Source organism: Aedes albopictus, chromosome 3, assembly GCF_035046485.1.
Source record: "Aedes albopictus strain Foshan chromosome 3, AalbF5, whole genome shotgun sequence".
NCBI classification, from domain to species: Eukaryota; Metazoa; Arthropoda; class Insecta; order Diptera; family Culicidae; genus Aedes; species Aedes albopictus.
The window spans coordinates 371697106-371714776 of NC_085138.1; positions in this window are offsets into that span (position 1 = coordinate 371697106).

The following is a 17671-nucleotide window of genomic DNA, read 5'->3' on the forward strand; positions in this document are numbered from 1 at the left end:
ATAAACAAAATATTTCGTTCAATGATCCTGTTGAGTTTTTAGTTACTTTTTAGTCACTTATATATCATCATATAAAAATCCTAGCAAATATCATATTCTTCACACAAGGTGTATAAAGCATGCAATGACAGCATGCATGCTTTTCCCCGCGTGACGTCATAACGACGTTCGTTTATAATTGAGGGGGTTAGAAGCAAAGAGGTGTAAGTGACAAAAACCCACTTTCGAGTAAATGAGGTTTAAAATTTTTCGTCAATTTTTCATTACATACATACAAAATGTGAGGAATTTCAAAATCAACCCAATTTTCTCCGATGTAATGAAATCTGAAGAATTCAGGTTCTAATAATTCAATTCATGCCATAACTTAAGAATTATTTAGGCAGCATCCATTTATTACGTAACGCTAAAATTTATATTTTTGCGACCCCCCCCCTCCCCCTCCGTAACGCTTTTTTGTATGGAAATCCAAAATTTTTTGTATGGGCCGTAACGCTTGGCCATACTACCCCCCTCCCCCAAGAGCGTTACGTAATTTGTGGACTGCGCCTTATGGATTTTTTTTATTTATTATGGAACGTTTAATTGTCTGCCGCACTATATACGAGTGCGCAATTACAAGTTACTACACTAAAACCTCAATTTATGCACATGGCTGGGGGGTGCATAAATTAAAAAAGGCATAAAATGAGGGAAATTTGTGCATAAAAAAAAAACGCTTCCGTAACGCCTCTGAATCCCGCCGAAAATGCTCTGAAACTTCCTGAAATGGCTCCAAAATTCCCCTTAAACCGCCTCGTACCCCATGTAACGCACCTGCGACGCTCCGAAACCCCCCGAAAACGCCTCCATAAGGCCTCTGAATCCCGCCAAAAATGCTCTGAAACTTCCTGAAATGCCTCCAAAATCCCTCTAAAATCCCCTCGGACCCAATGTAACGCATCTGAACCCCCACTTGCACCCGTTTAACGCACGTGAGATCCTCGGAAACCCCCGAAAACGTACCAGTAACGCCTCCAAACCCCGTCGAAAATCCTCTGAAACTCTCTGCAATGCTTTCGAAAACCCCCTCAGACCCCCGAAAACCCCCCGGAGATCTCCTGGTACCTCGCGGAAACCCCTGGGAACCCCCTGAAACTCCCCTGTGACTTCCATTTGCTCACCCTTATAAACACCCTTTAGCCGCCGTTGCAATAGTTACCGTCATTATTAAATATTCTTATGCACAATATTGGTTCTGAGTAGCTTTCCCTTAATTTATGCAGGTCATAAAAAAGGTGCATAAATTAAAAAGTGCATTAAAATAACATGCATAAATTGAGGTTTTAGTGTATTTACATTCTCATATGCAAAGTATAGTTTGTTAAAATGTTTCGCTATATGAGATGTAAAAGAGCGAAATATTGAATTCTCATTTTTAACGCCGCCGCCGCCGACGACCAAAAATGATGTTTTAACCGCGGCGCACATCTCTGCCGAAGCACCAAAGCAAGCATCACAGCGGTGCCAGACATCAAGAAACAAGTAGTTAATTGAATGAGATTTGGTCACTACAAATACGATGTTTTTTCAATCAGAATATGGTCGTTTTTTGGTTTAACATCTTGGTAATCGAACTTCTACGCAAATCGATCAATAATTTCATTTTCCAACGCCATTTCTTTCAAAATATTTGGTTCGGTTTTCATCTAAATATGCTGCTACCGCTCAAGCTTTACGAACTATCATCCAGTTCGGCAGCACTGATTTGCCAATCAGCTGTGAATGTATGCGAGTGCAAAACGTGGGGAGCGAGCATAGACGATTCGTCGCGCCGCACATTGTTGTGACTTCTCCTTTGCGAGAGAGGAAAACAATCACAATGAAACTGTCACCTGCTAGGGAAAGGGAGTGCGTTAGTGGGTGAGTGCAGAATGCTCTACGATGAGAAAATGTGAGAGTGGTTGTGGATTTGCTGTAAATACTGTTGAGATGAATAAGGGGCCACCCGGTGGACCGCGATGAGATGAAAATTTTACGGTGTGCTGAAGATAGGTGCGAGTGGCTCGCGATTTGTGATCGCAATTAAATCAAATATTGAAGGTAAATCCCACTCTAGTGCATCGTAAGATCAACAGTGGAAGTGAGCACGTGTGTTAAAGGTTTGTATCATTAAGTTTGAAGCGTATACATTGCGCTGTGAGTGATTTTTCATGTTGCACATCCTTAATGAGACTAAGATAGGCACAAATACCCTATGTACAGGATTGCTGGGATTGTGTTTCGTTCCGCGAGAATGTTTGCGAGAGAGCTCAAAATGAATGAATCGTGAACGATTATTTCCATGCCTGAGCGTGTTCTAAGTTGAGTGCCATACCATTTTCAATCACTACAACAGAAAAGAACGACCCATATTTAAAAGAAGAACAAACCTTATGAATAATATTTTATCTCGTAAAATCCATGATAAGAGGGAATGCACAACATCAATGAGGTGCGAAAGTTTTCATGATCTTGATGTCTTCATCCATTCGTAAATTTTCTCAAATCTGAGGAGGTAAAAATTCTTGAACAGTCTTTCTGAAGCCTTCATATTAACTCTCTTTGTACTCAGGCTAAGTTTCCTCAACTTCATTCCAACAACTAGATCGAACAGTGGAAATAATCAAGAAAATGATCAGAAACCAGTTCTAAAAATAGTATAATAAATATTTCGGGGAAACAGTCCATTCGGGGAAACGGTTCGGTCGGGGAATCGTTTTTCGGGGAAAAAACTTTCGGGGAAACTTCATTCGGGGAACTGGTTTTCGGGGAAATGTCGTACAATCAACAGATGTCAATTTGCTTTCCCAGAATGTTTGCACCCACGAAATGAGATCTAGCAACCTGCGAATATGGGCACATCGACATATGGAGAGAAAATCTAGAACAAAAACGATCGAGATCGCATCGAGATAGGGAGATATCGAGATAAAGAGATACCGACATATGGAGAGGTGAAATGTATTCAGATTGAAGGGACCGATCAATCCATCGAGATAGGGAGAGATATCGAGATGTAGAACATCGACATGTGGAGAGTCGACTGTATACAGATTTATCTGTATTATACAGATTTTTGAGCATACATACGTACAGATTTCGTTTTGTATGAAATACAGAAATCTAAAGAAGCTATTTTATTTACGTATGGTATACAGATTTTTCACCCAAATTTTGTATGAGATACAGATTTTTCAAAAAATCATCAGGGATCCCTGCTCAGATATGCTGAAAGCATTAATAATGACAAGAAAAATGATAGAATTGGTAAATGAGGGTATAGGTAGGCGAGTGAGTTAGTGAGTGTGTGAGTAAATGAGTGAGTCAGTGAGTGAATTAGTGTGTTAGCGTATGTCAATTTTTTGATTTTGCCTTGGCTGACCAAGCCATGTGGAAAAATACACTGTTGAAAATGCTTTGACATCCATGTGTTCAACAGAACATGTGCTGGATGAACATATTGAAATTTGTATTATGAAAACAAATCTACGTACTCCACGTACTAGTGCACATGAATGTCAAAGAAATTGACATCTGTAAGGTGCTACGGCCATTTAGGTGTTCCGGATCGGTATCCCTGGGAGGGGCCAGACATGAAAATGCAACAAACCCATGCATGCGACACATCACGACACCACGGCATTTACGATCATCTGATAAATGGTAAGCAGGAAAATAGTCTCAGACCATATCTGAACCGGTAGTGTTCCGGAACCGGTTCCGGATGTCTCACCGGAAGTTGCCGAATATAAAAGAGAACTAAACCCATGCATGTAACAAATCAAACAGCAGCATTTTCGATTACCTGATGAACGGTTAGCAGGAAAACAGTATAAGACCATATCTGAACTGGTAGTGTTCCGAAACCGGTTCTGGGTGTCCCACCGGAAGTGGCCAAATATAAATGCACATAACTCATTCATGCGACACATCAAACAGCGGCATTTTCGGTAACCTGATGAACGGTTAGCAGGAAAATAGTATCAGATCATATCTGAACCGGTAGTGTTCCGAAACCGGTTCCGGATGTCCCGCCAGAAGTGGCCAAATATAGAAGAGGACCAAACCCATGCAAGTGACACATCAAACCGCGGCATTTTCGATAACCTGATGAACGGTACGCAGGAAAATAGTCTCTGACCATATCTGAACCAGTAGTGTTCCGGAACCGGTTCCAGATGTCCCGCTGGATAGTTTCAAATATAAAAGAGAACCATCCGACACATCAAACAGCGGCATTTTCGATAACGTGATGAACGGTTAGCAGAAAAACAGTATCAGACCATATCTGAACCAGTAGTGTTCCGGAACCGATTCCGGGGGGTCCCGATGGATGAATGCAAACTTTTTAAAAATATGTGTACGCATGTACAAATCTCAACCGTTACGTAGTATTTGAACTTAACATGTTTTTGACTTTGCTTGAGGCAAGTGGCTATAACTTGAAAATGGTCAAACTTATCGCAGCTTTTTAACCCTCATTCGAAAGTTTATTGAGTTTTCTACCAAAAAAAGATCTTTCAATCTATTGCATTAGTTAAATATTTTAGTTTTCTAAAGCAAATAAGCTCGAAAATATTGATTTGCCTTTCTTGTACACCGAAGTGTACTGAAAGGCCACATGCTCACTCAAAAAAACAATTTTCGATAGAAGGCTCAGAGGGTCAAGTTACATTTACTAATCAACCCAGTTCGACGAATTGAGATGATGTCTGTATGTGTGTATGTATAAGTGTCTGTGCGCAAAAAAGTTCACTCATTTTTAAGGCACTTTCCATTGGCGGACTTTTCGGATTATAGCTCGAATCGAACTGTTTGCTATTAAAAATGGTTCGGATCGGTCGAGGCGTTCCGGAGTTATGGCCATTTCAGTGATCCGGACCAGCACCGGTGGAACTGACCGTATATCCCTTTCGAGACGGAGCACAAAAATAGTGATATCTCCATACAAATGGCTCAACTTTGGCTCTTCAGAACTCTTAGATGTCGCAACAAAACAACATTTTTGACTACCTAGATAAATCGGAAATAAAAAATATGCGACAGATAAAACTTTTTCATGTTTTACGGTTTTCGTCCACTTTTTGTGGTAAATCCCACAGGCAACGTAAGCAAAAGTTTGTTTGCACACATACAAGTACAAGTAATGGCTGAATTATGGAAACAATTTACATCTCTTAAAACAAAGTCCTAACAGATAAACAATATACAAACCTGTTACCGCTAACAGATAAACAATATACAATCGCTGTACAGCACAATTGTGCTGGTTCGTCACGAAAGGGATATGAAACTGAACCAACGCATCATGCGACACATCAAACTGCGGCGATTTTTGTAATCTTTAGCATGGTTTATGAATTTTATGCGGGTTGAACACTGGATACCAGAAATTCCACGATTTCGGTTCAAAAATCAAGATGGCAGCCTGATATTCAAGATGGTGGCTCCTAATTCAAGATGGCGACTGTTTTATGCACTATGGGTATATTTGATATGGGGAAGAAGTCTGGACTCCAAAAATGGCGACCAGAATATCCAAGATGACGGTCTAAAATCCAAAATGGTGGTTTAACATTCAAGATGGCTGCTGTTTAATGGGGTATTAGGATCTTAAACCAAGCAATATGGGTATAATTGGTATGGTGAAGATGTCCAGAGTCCAAAAATGGCGACCATAATATCCCAGATGGCGTTTCAACATTCTAAATGGCGGCTGTTTCATGGGGTATCAGGCTCTAAAACCATGCAATATATGTATATTTGGTATTGGAAAGATGTCTGGAGTCCAAAAATGACGATTAAAATATCCAAGATGGCAACAAAAATATCCGGGATCGCGTCTTGAAATTCAAAATGGCTTCTGTTTAATGGAGTTTTAGGCTCTAAAACCATGCAATATGGGTTTAACCGGATAAACGATATGATCTCTGATGCCATGAAATGGATTTCTGTTAAACGTATGAAAATGCGATGTTCATCAACATGTCACTTGAGTTGTGTTGAAATGTGTTTTCGAAGGCACGAGAAAGGCACCATCACTGCTAGGTGGATTAATTGGGGTTTTTCGTAAAGTAATCAAAAAGCTGTAATTTTGTTTTCTTTGAACGTATTTAAGTCAAGTCAATGGTTTTTCAATGAGCTATATATTAGTCATAAATGTGCAAAATTTCATTTCATTCGGTTCACTTAATCATGAGCTCAAATTTGTATCATTCATAGCTAATTAGTTGTGCAACTAGCAGATAAAATTTGAGAATTTTCCCTACACTTTATAAAAACTTACAGCTTGCTGAATATTTTCGAGATAATAAGTAAAAGTTGCATGCTTCTACTAATTTGCAACTAGCGTCGTCTACTGGCAGAATCTTGAACCAATCAGCTAATCAACTGAAAGGCCTTAATAAACCAAACAACATTGCCGAAGAAACCAACTTTCTAAGTGATCAGAGTCCTGAGATATATGGAATATAAAAATTGATTTATCGTCAGCGCTACCTAGTGGTGGAATTTTGAATCAAACGGCCCATCAAAAGTAAGACCTTGGCTGACCTAACAACTTTGCCAAATACACCGAATATTTAAGTGATCATGGTGCTAAGATATACGGTATGGAAATTTTGCAAGTGCTACGTCTTGCTGTCTGTGATATTTGTCATGCCAGAGACAAACAGACGTAACACTGATGAAATGTTTATACCAAATATCTCATGATCCTAATTACTTGGAGAGTTGGTGTCTTCGGCAATATTATTTGGCTGGTCAAGAACTAACAAATGATGGACCGTTTGTTTCAAAATTCCACCACAAGGCGGCGCTAGTGAGCATACAAATCTTATGTTCCATATATCTCAGGACTCTGATCACTTGGAAAGTTGATGTCTTCGGTGATGTTGTTAGCTTGGTTAAGGCCTCTCAGTTGATTAGCTGATTGGTTCAAGGTTCTGTCAGTAGGCGGCGCTAGTTGCAAATTAATTAAATCATGCAACTTTTATTTACCATTTTGAATATATTCTGCAAGCTGTAATGTTTTCTAAGGTAAACCAAATATTCTCAAATTGTACCTGCCAGTTGCACAACTAGTTAGCTATAAACGGTACAAATTTGGACTGTATTGGATAGCTTTACATGAAGTTGGAGCAACTCTAGTAAAATGTTTCATATTTGAGTGTTCTTCGTAAAATTGCTATATCTCTGGATTAAGTGAACCGAATGAAATGAAATGTCGCACAATTATGACTAATACATAGCTCTTTGAAAAACCTTTGACTTGACTAAGACACGTTCAAAGAAAACAAAATTTACAGCTTGTTGATTACTTCACGAAAAAAATCAATCATTTGAATGATTTTGCAAATGTGTAACTAGTGCCACTTAGTGACGAAATTTCGAAACAAGTGGACCATTAACTGTAAGCTCTTGACTAACTGAATAACATTGCCGAAGACACCATCTTTCTAAGTGGTGAGAGGCCTCAGATATATGAAATTTAAAATTTGCTTGATCTCTGGCGCACATTATTGGTGGAATTTCCAATTAAACGATCCATCACCATCCATCATGGAATCGTAAATAAAATTATTAGAGAGCAGATTTTCGAATCAGTTTAACCAGATGTTTGACATAACAATAATGGGGAAAAGGATCAACAATTAAAAATAAACTTTCTAAAACACAATATGTGTCTAAAAACTTAAAAGTTTTGTCTTCGTAAATACGTTTCTGGGCCCATTGTGCAGTGTGGTGGCTGTATCACTTCCATCAGCAAGCCACGTTTGTGTTGTTAATGATAGCTTTCAGCCTCTCGTCAATCCATGTGCAGTTGTAGCCGTGCTGGTTAGAGCGCAGGGTACTGTGAAACACCATTATAGTGTCTCGGTTCGATTCCCGCTACCGCCCGTATTTCTGTTTAAACATGTTTTGGTAATTGATGCTCCGCTGCTGCCATGACCAGTCTAAAAATAGAACAAATAAAGAGAAACCAATGCGACAGAGCCACACGCACACATGCGAAATTTTCCTTTTCCAGATTCTATTTGCAAAGCCTTAATACAATATTTGTATATGTTTCAAACCGCATTGTATTAGAATCTGCCAATCTCCGGTTGCGTGCAGGATAGCATGATAGCATCCTTAACTTCCTTCAACGTGGGAGTTGGTGCTGCCTGCTGTACTGACGTAGTCATTTCTTTCGGTGTTGCCGTGGGCCACCATGTCTGCGGTCTCCACATCAACCAGGTGCTCATCGGAGTGCTGCTTTCACCTTTCGGTCACCTCATGACCGTCCGTCAAGATTCTCCCGCCTTTATCCCTGAAGATTTCAGCTTGCGGCCGAAAAATAAGCCGTATTCTACTGAACAACCAGTAGTGCGAGGAGTGCATAATGAGATTTTAACTCAGTTTTCTCGGATGACCTGTCACTGTGTACCAGTCTGGGAAGAAAGTGAATGTAAATTAGTCTGGAGGTGCACAATTGGTAAAGTGCAAAGCTTCAACGCTGTTGATTCAGACTTTTCTCCACCACTCGACGATCTTAATTATATTTAATGCAAAGATGGGTAACGAATTCAACAACACAAGGAAGCGTGTGCTCTTCACAACCTTTTAGTGATTCAACCCTAGCGAAAAACAGATCAAGTATCATTAGCACTGCAACCCCGTAAAATTAGACAATAATGGAATCGATCGCTTTCGAAGAAAGAACGCAACCAAATCGGAAGCTAAAGAACACAGAATGGGAAAAGAACCCCTACCTGGAAGCTCAACTAGACGAGGGATGGAACGTAGGTTGTTCAAGTACCCAGAAGGATCGTTCCCTTTTTTCCACTAATTTGCTGCACATGAACGGGGCAAAATAGGAAAAACCAACTGCAGCACACAAAACCGCACCTAGGCTCAGTTTGCACCATCTCATCTCATCAGCTAGCAGCACGGACAGACGACCGACGACCGGTGATAATGGTTCTGTGAAATGAGTCGGTTTTTACCTGGTTGCGATGCAATTGCGATCCGCTCGTTTCGTTTGTTGGCTTCTGCCGTGTTCTAGAGCTGTGAGCTGGGCTGGGCTCCATTTTCGTGTTGAATGAATCAGAAATTCGATTCGGTTGCGCTTGGTTTCCGCCTTGTTCTCTGTCCACACCATCACCGCCTCCGGTTGTCTGGTGGTGGTTGGCACTCGGCAGTAGGTAGTCGGTAGGTCGCATCGCATCGCTCGCTGCTGCTGACTAGGATCTCTTCTCTATGTTGTATTTGTTCGGGTTTTTGTTCTACCTGTCAAGTGATTGATTTCCATTATTGAAAGGGCTTTGCATTTCCATCACTTCTACCCGCCAGCCAGCTCGAGCAAGCGGGCCCGGATCAGAACGGTTTCAGCTGTTTCAACCCCTACCCCCTAGCATGGTAGTCAGTGCCTTAACGTTCGATCCTTTCAACACGAATGGTGGGAATTCAATTTAGAACAAGATGCATTTCAACCGCCGGGGTGGATTGTAGTTTGTAATGAATTACTAATTAGCTTTACAGCTGCTTGATGATATGTATAATATTTCGCTTAGCAGTTTAATTCAATCGATACGTTATACAAGTTATCCCTACTTTACTTAATACCTTTTTGACTAGCTCCTGGAGGGCAATGTTGAACAGTGAATTTCACCCTGCTTCAATCCATCCAAGGTCACAAACGAAGTAGACACTTCGTCTGCGATCCGAGTATGTACATGATTTTGATCCATCCATCTCTAATTAGTTTCGCTTGAAAACCATGAACAAATGGCGAGTTTGCAAGTTACACTCCCGATACTCGCCTAGGATCATCTGCAGGTTAAATATTTGATCCGTCGTTGATCGGCCCTTACGGCCCTTACGACAGTATCTTGTACATCGAATTTCCTTCTGTAATTGGCACACTCTAGTCCAGTGATCCTCAGCCCTACCGTCTTCGCGGGCCAAAATTGAAATTAAGAAAGAGACTGCGGGCCGCTAGTCTAGGTCTTCCCTTATTTTGCAACAAAAATAGAAATGTTATAAGTTCGTTAGTGGAAAATGATCGTGTCAAAATTTGAAGTCCACATCTCAAGGCTAAGTGGTCCCTCAAGGGGCCTAAAGTTGTCAAAAATGGTATGGGACCAAAAAAACATGAATTTTTTTTCGACGAAAAAATACGATATTCTATTGAAACCGGTGATTTTATTCCTTGGTACACAAAGTAAGTTATACTAAGTATTTTTAGAAAAGTTATTGGCTGTCGAACTTTGGAGGCCTTATTCATTCAGAATTTACAATACTGACACAAAAAAGTTTTATGTTTATGTTTATTTATATGTTTCATCTGACAATATGTCTGAATGAAAAAGTAATAAAAATAATAAAAAAAAACTCCTAACATTGACATTAACAGGAAAAAAAATCTCACCATAAGTAGTCACAATACACGCACAATAACAATAATCAAATAATTAAAATACTAAGAATATCTTACGAACTATCATAATCAACGCTGTATATTCACACTTCTGTTGAAAAAAAAAATCCCACGAACCGTACAGTAGTTTAGTAGTTAATAGTCATTCTCGACCAGATTTTAAGATACGGCAAAATTTCTGATTGTCATCATTAACCCTGTCAGAGCGCCATATTCTAATTTATTTCAAAACCAGTTCACGGGCCGCACAAAGCCTACTAGAGGGCCGCATGCGGCCCGCGGGCCGCAGTTTGGTGACCACAGCTCTAGTCTATGCCCTTGGGGCCACCTTACCAGCTGGTGGGCAATTGGGTTCTTTAGGGGTATCCGGATTATTTCATAATCGGAATCTCCGCCCTACAATTAGTCGAAATCCAAAATTTCATAATTTTCGGAGTCCGGGAACTATTTTTAAAATGCATTTAAAGTCTGTATGGGGATTTTTTTTTGTTCGGGTCGAACTGTCACTTTATCGATTGAACTGTCATTCTATCCACAAAAATGAAAACTGTTTTGTTAATTTAACCATCAAAACAAAGGTATTTAAATCCAATAAAATCACGTTATACTCAGAAAAATGAGCTCTTTCGATTAGGCTATACAAAATAGCAATATTTTATTCACTAAAGAACCCAATTCTTGATCCTTCAACCCATCTATATAAACAATGGTATCAAAAACCGATCGCGAGCGGTAGATTTTTGAATTACCATTCATTCCACCCACTCAGTCAGAAAATCAGCATGGCCAAAAACTTCGCCAGAAGGGTCAGTTTACTCTCTACTGACCTCGATGATGCATCAAAAGCCCGCATCATTGATGAGCATCTGAAGATGAATGCCCGAATAAAAAATACAGTAGAAAAACCAAATGTTGTATTGTAACAGTACTATTTAGAACCATATTGTTACAATAAACACCACTGTAAAAATAAAAAATACAAAAACAATAAGATGTAATGTAGACAACTGTATGGTGAATTGTAAATAAGATTTTTACAATATACTATACGGGTTGTTAAGTATCGTAACAATATAAAAACATATTTTTCTCCATATATATTTTTTTACAAAACCATACATTTTATTGTAAATGAATTGTTTGAAATACTGATACGTGGGCTTTAATATACCGTACATAGTATGGTACACGTATGGTTTCAAACAATAAAATGTACCGTAAATATATTGTTTTTAATTATAATTTCACTACAGGGTCTAAATTTAATCATGGTTTTGGGAATGGTTCTCTTTTGTTATGTTGTATTGTTTTACATTAGATAAACCATATAATGTTATATTATTTCGTCATGTTCCTTCGATAATGGCAGTTCTAGCCAAACTGACCTAAACTCGTCTAAGTCTGAGTACCCTCTGATTGCATTAACAGTTGAAGCTTAGGCTCCCATGTCCCACCAGCCAGATAACTGGGTTTTGCAAACTAAGCATTATTTGTGGCAACACTTTGAGCGGCATGATGGAACTATGCCTAGCGCGCTAAGTGTTATTAGGCCACTAATGTAGTTGCATGAAGTGGGTGACGAGGTACATAAGTATCATTACAGCGTGCTTAACCGTTATTGCAATATTGAGGCTCCAGTTTGACTGAACTATGAAATATGTACATAACAACTCATGAGAAAACTGTCAAGTTCGATTCAACTATAAGTTAGGTTAAAAAGCGAAGACGAACTTATATCAGAAGTCTTTTCAGTGTCCAGTCCTTATGTTAAAAATGTCAAAGATAAATCGCATTTAATTCGGTTGTTGTACAAGGCAATTTCACATGAGAGAAGAAGAGAAAGAATAGTGTTGAACTCATCCACTGATTTACGGTAATCTGGACTGCGTCTTTCCGGGTTGACCTACATTCGTATTCCTCTCATCGCACTCTACATACCTAGCCCACCATATCTCTTGGATATGCAGTCCTTAGGACACCTGGTTTACCACTTTATTTAAACATTTTATTGACTTTAAATAGATGTTTCAACTTATTCACTTTTTTCTCTTTCATTTCCTTTGCAACAAAAATGTCACGAACATCAACAAAACAAAGCACGGAAAAAATCATAAACTGAATAAATAATTAAAAATGCACGGAAAAAGATTGTTTCGGAATAGTGAATGGTTCAAACGTAAGAAAAACAGTATAATATATTGTTACATAAAGATCGGATGTAAATGTATAGTAGCTACCAATGTGCAAAGCTTTTAGCGAACCATTCCATTACAATACACTATATTGTAGCTGGTACACTGTATGGTACAGGAATGGTTTTCACCAAATACCCTATGGTTAGTTTTTATCCGGGTGGCTACCCCCAGTTGCTCCGACACCGAATAACCAACCGTATGAATGAAAAGTCCACAATACCAGTGGAACAACAATCGGCCGAAAACCTGGAATATACTTACCGCAGCATACCAAACATTCCTCACCTGTCAAACATGGTTGACAGGGCATTCAAGCTGGAGTATAAGATAAGAACATACGGATGGCAAAATACAACATGAAAACGACAAATATGTTGTTCTCGAACGTGAAGGATCCAATCCCCTTGGAAAATCAATCAAGTCTACCACATTCCCTGTACAAATTGCGAAGCATGCTACATTGGTATCACCACGAATCGCCTACGTACCAGAATCAGCGGACACCAAACTCACTACAACACTATGCAGAGACTCCTAGACCAAGGAATTGACCCGACTGATCCGCAAATAGAAATCCTTGGAGAACGGACAGCGTTGATGAAGCATAGCATCGACAAAAACCACAGATACGACCTGAAAAAAGTGAAAATATTAGACCGAGCGAAATCAACGTCCAACTTACAGTTCCTCGAAATATGCCATATCAAAAACAACGAACGAAGCATAAACAGAAGAACCGATACAGACGGTTTACATGCTATATACCCTATATACGCAGGTATACTATATGAAATAGGCAAGAAAAACGAATCACAAACAGAATACGAAACCCATGCAAATGTAAACAACACAACACAGTAGTAGTCAACACCAACACACAATACAACTCTCTATTAGTAGTAGACCCCACACACAACGATACTCTCCCAAACCAAAATCCAGTATAGATCGAAAAGCATCGATAAAGCGTAGGAGACCGATTATCACGATTATCCGATCGAGAAAAAGTTAGTTCAAGCTCACAGATAAAGCTCCAAAAACCGGTTACAGTGTCGCCAAGAAATATTGCTACGAGCACAGTGAGTAGAAGCAGGATAATATTCAAAAAGAAACTAAAAATGCAATAAGTACTTTTCCCCCCACTAGCCGAAGTGGGCCGCCATTCCTAGATGTGGACTTCCGTGTATAGAACACCTCCCCTCCCCCCTCTTAACAACGGAACAGACCTCTGTAAGTTGATAGTAGTAGGGCGTAGGGTAGAGTTAAAAACCGATGAGAAACTATTCTTGAAATATCCCCCCCTCTTTTTAAAATTCTAGAGTCCTTGAAAAAGGTTGAATAAAGCAACCGAAACCGTCGGATGTAGAGGTAAAATAGTTTTCGCTGATTTTACCGACTGAAAAGGCCGAAAATCCCTAAAATATATAAATAAAAATGGAATGGTGTTTGTGTGTCACGAATAGGCTTGGGAACGGGTCAACAGATCGACATGATTCTTTCACTGTTGCATTCCGCCAGGGCTCCGACGTGTTCGTACGAAACAATAATTAGAAAAGGTGACAGGGAAGGCAAGAAAAACGGGAAAATCTGAAATTCCATTTTGAAGGGCATTCCTTCATGGAACCGGATGTCAAAAAACAGAGTAGGCAGGCAGGACGACGTTTACCGGGACTGCTAGTATCTTTATAAGAACGCAGTGGATTTAATAACATAGCTGCTCGCGTGTATGCTCGACAAGGATCTCGACAAGGATCTTCTCGGCAGCCTTCTTGTTTTTCAGATCATGAGGGGCCTTCTTCTGATATTCATCTCTTTTTGTATTGGTGGTTTCACTGCTAGACCGTGACTACATATGTCAATCCTGTTGCTGGGTGTACCTTCATTGTCATTTTCGTAGTACTTCGTACACCTGACGCAGTCTTGTTCTGCACGCCGTTGACAATCGCATAAAACCTCTGCCTACCGTTCCGGTCCATGCTTTTCTGTGCTTCAGCAATCACACTGTCTTCGAGCTACCGTTTCTTGCTGCGACGGCGTTTCTCTTCAGCTCTTGGCATTCTGATCCGCTCTCTGTTGATCCTGATACCGCTCACAAGCATTCGACTTTTTGCAGTATTCTTCTCATTCGTCACGATAAACTGCCATAAGCTGTTGATATCGCCAGATTCATTGATCTTATCTATCATCTCGGCTAAGCTAGCTGATGGTACTATGCAGCAACCAAATTCGACTGACATACGTTGTTCTGTTGATAAGAAACGTTCTGTAGTTTCTTGACCCTGGATAATCGAGCCCGAAACTTTGCGACAACAAGATAATAATTCGAATTAATGTTTGGACTTCTGTAGGATATCACATCTATGACGTCCATAAAATGACGCCCGTCGATTAGTTAAGGACAAAAGGCATTAGTTGATTTAAGCTCTCTGGGTGGCTGAATAAAGGTTGTTGGAGCGCTTATATCGAGACTGGGAATAATTTATGATTCTATTTATAGAACAGATAAGGATCAGATGAAGTTTTGAAGTCGCTTAATCATCTATAATTCAGCAATTAATCATCTCTCAGTCAAGGGCTGAAAGTCTCTTTAATAAAGACAAATCAATCAATCAATCATCTCTTATACAGCAATAAAAAAAAATGTCCAACAGAATTCTAATAAGAATAAGCAATTTAAGTGCCAAGTACGAACGCATGCATTAGTTGTCAAAACATCATTATTTTGTTTACAGTTCAGTGCTTCTCGATTATGATAATCGTGAATTTCAGGCGAAGTCATGCAAAATGCATAAAAAATATTTATAAATATCCATGAAATACTACTAAGGCGTGGAAAACATGTATCTATTGGTTCTTCTCTTCTTCTTGGCGTAACGTCCTCACTGGGACAAAGCCTGCTTCTCAGCTTAGTGTTCAATGAGCACTTCCACAGTTTTTAACTGAGAGCTTCCTCTGCCAATGACCATTTTGCATGTGTATATCGTGTGGCAGGCACGAAGATACTCTATGCCCAAGGAAGTCAAGGAAATTTCCTTTACGAAAAGATCCTGGACCGACCGGGAATCGAACCCGTCACCCTCAGCATGGTCATGCTGAATACCCGTGCGTTTACCGCCTCGGCTATATGGGCCCATGTATCTATTGGTATTGGTGTTTTATAATCTGCAAGAGATCTTTTTATGCTCGATGCCTAATATTATGTTCAAATACCAATTTTCGTGATGCTTGTCGCCGTATTGTGGCTTCCGCAGCAGTTTTTAAAACCATTATTGGGATTTTTATGATCCGCACATTTTTTTCACTGAAATTTTGTTATTGCCATTAAAAGATGCTAGTGATAAATATACAATATTGAAGATAAGGCGCTGTTCATAAACCACGTGGTCATTTTTTTGGGACTTTTCAACCCCCCCCCCCCCCCCCCCCCGCGTGGTCATTATTTGTCCATACAAAATGGTCATTGGCCGTACCCCCCCCCCCTCATGACCACGTGGTTTATGGACAGCCCCTAAGCTGGATAAAGAAATGTAAAGTAGATGGATAATCTTTCATTGAGTATCATATTCAGCATACGATGATAGACTGTACAAGAGATATATACACTCAGTAAGCTACTATTCAACTTGATATTCAGCTTTTATCTTATTCAGCAATTGACACCATTAGCCAACCATTGTTCAGCTATGACTCTCACTGTTCAGCTATCATTGTTACTTGGGTTGCTTGGCTTACCACGAAACACTGCAAATCGGAATGGGTGTGGAGCTCGCTCCCGTACACAACGCAAACAAGATCAGTCGTCTTTGAGACCGACGTAACACTTTATCACCGACCGACGGACTTGATATGGACGCAGCGACGCATTCCCGTATCCACTGATGGACGCTGGGTAACGACGTTGATGGGTGGCATTTAGTACAAAGCTCGCACCCGTTTGTTTTGTTGCACTGCTTCATGCCACTGTTTTATGGTTTTATGAGTCAGCGGCATAATTCTATGACTCAGTGGCATGGTTCTATGAAGCGACATATTTTATGCTTTCATAACTTTTTCGTCATGTTGTTCCGGATTTTTATCCGTAATGGTAAAACTGTACATCCGTCGTTCACGTGAAGCAGCAAAGGTCGGACTCACGATGAAGGCGTTGAACGCGAAGTACATGCTGACAGGCGGCAAGCCTAAGCAGTAGTGTTACGATAGACGGGGACACTTCGAGGTGGTGGAGGACTTTATCTACCTCGGGTTTTTATTAATGGTAGACAACAACGGTAATACGAAGGACCCTTTTTGGCAAAGTGCAGGAGAACAGTGTATTTCGGTGAAAAATGAATCACGAGTTCGCTGCACTCTACGGCAAACCTAGCATCCGGAAGGTAGCAATAGCTGGAAGGATACGATGGGCGGGGCATGTTGTGGGAATGTCGGAAAACAACCCTGGAAAGCTGGTGTTCGTATGTTCTGGATGGTACAAGAATACCTGAAGGGCAGCGTGAAAGGTGGGCGGACCAAGTGCAGAACGATCTGGCAAGTGTGAGACGCGGAGGAGGAAGGAGGACTGCAGCCACGACGTTGTGGCTATAAATTGTTGATTCAGTTTTAGTATGATTGTAATGCTAAATCAATGAATAAAATAGGCATAGGGACACTAAACCCAGGAGACATACGAGGGTAGGTGCCAAGCGCGAGAAAGGCGACGCGCTCGTCATTGGGACCAAACAGTCTAAGCACCCACATCTTGAAGGCGATGCAAGGCGACGCCAAGCTCGTGGATCTTGGAACCGACGTATATAGGTGAAATGATTCTCGAGCTCAAGCGCGATAAGGAACTCAAGGGTGCCGTCTACAAATGTCTGGCGGAAGTGAGGGTGGTGAGGGAGGGCGTTGAAGTGAGGGCTCTTAGGGCTTATCCATAAACTATATGGACTCATAAGAGGGGACAGGGGGTCTGGCCAAAGTCTACGCTTCATACAAACTTCAGAACATTTTGTATGGACAAAAGTGTACGAGAGGGGGAGTCTGAGATGGCCAAAAATGA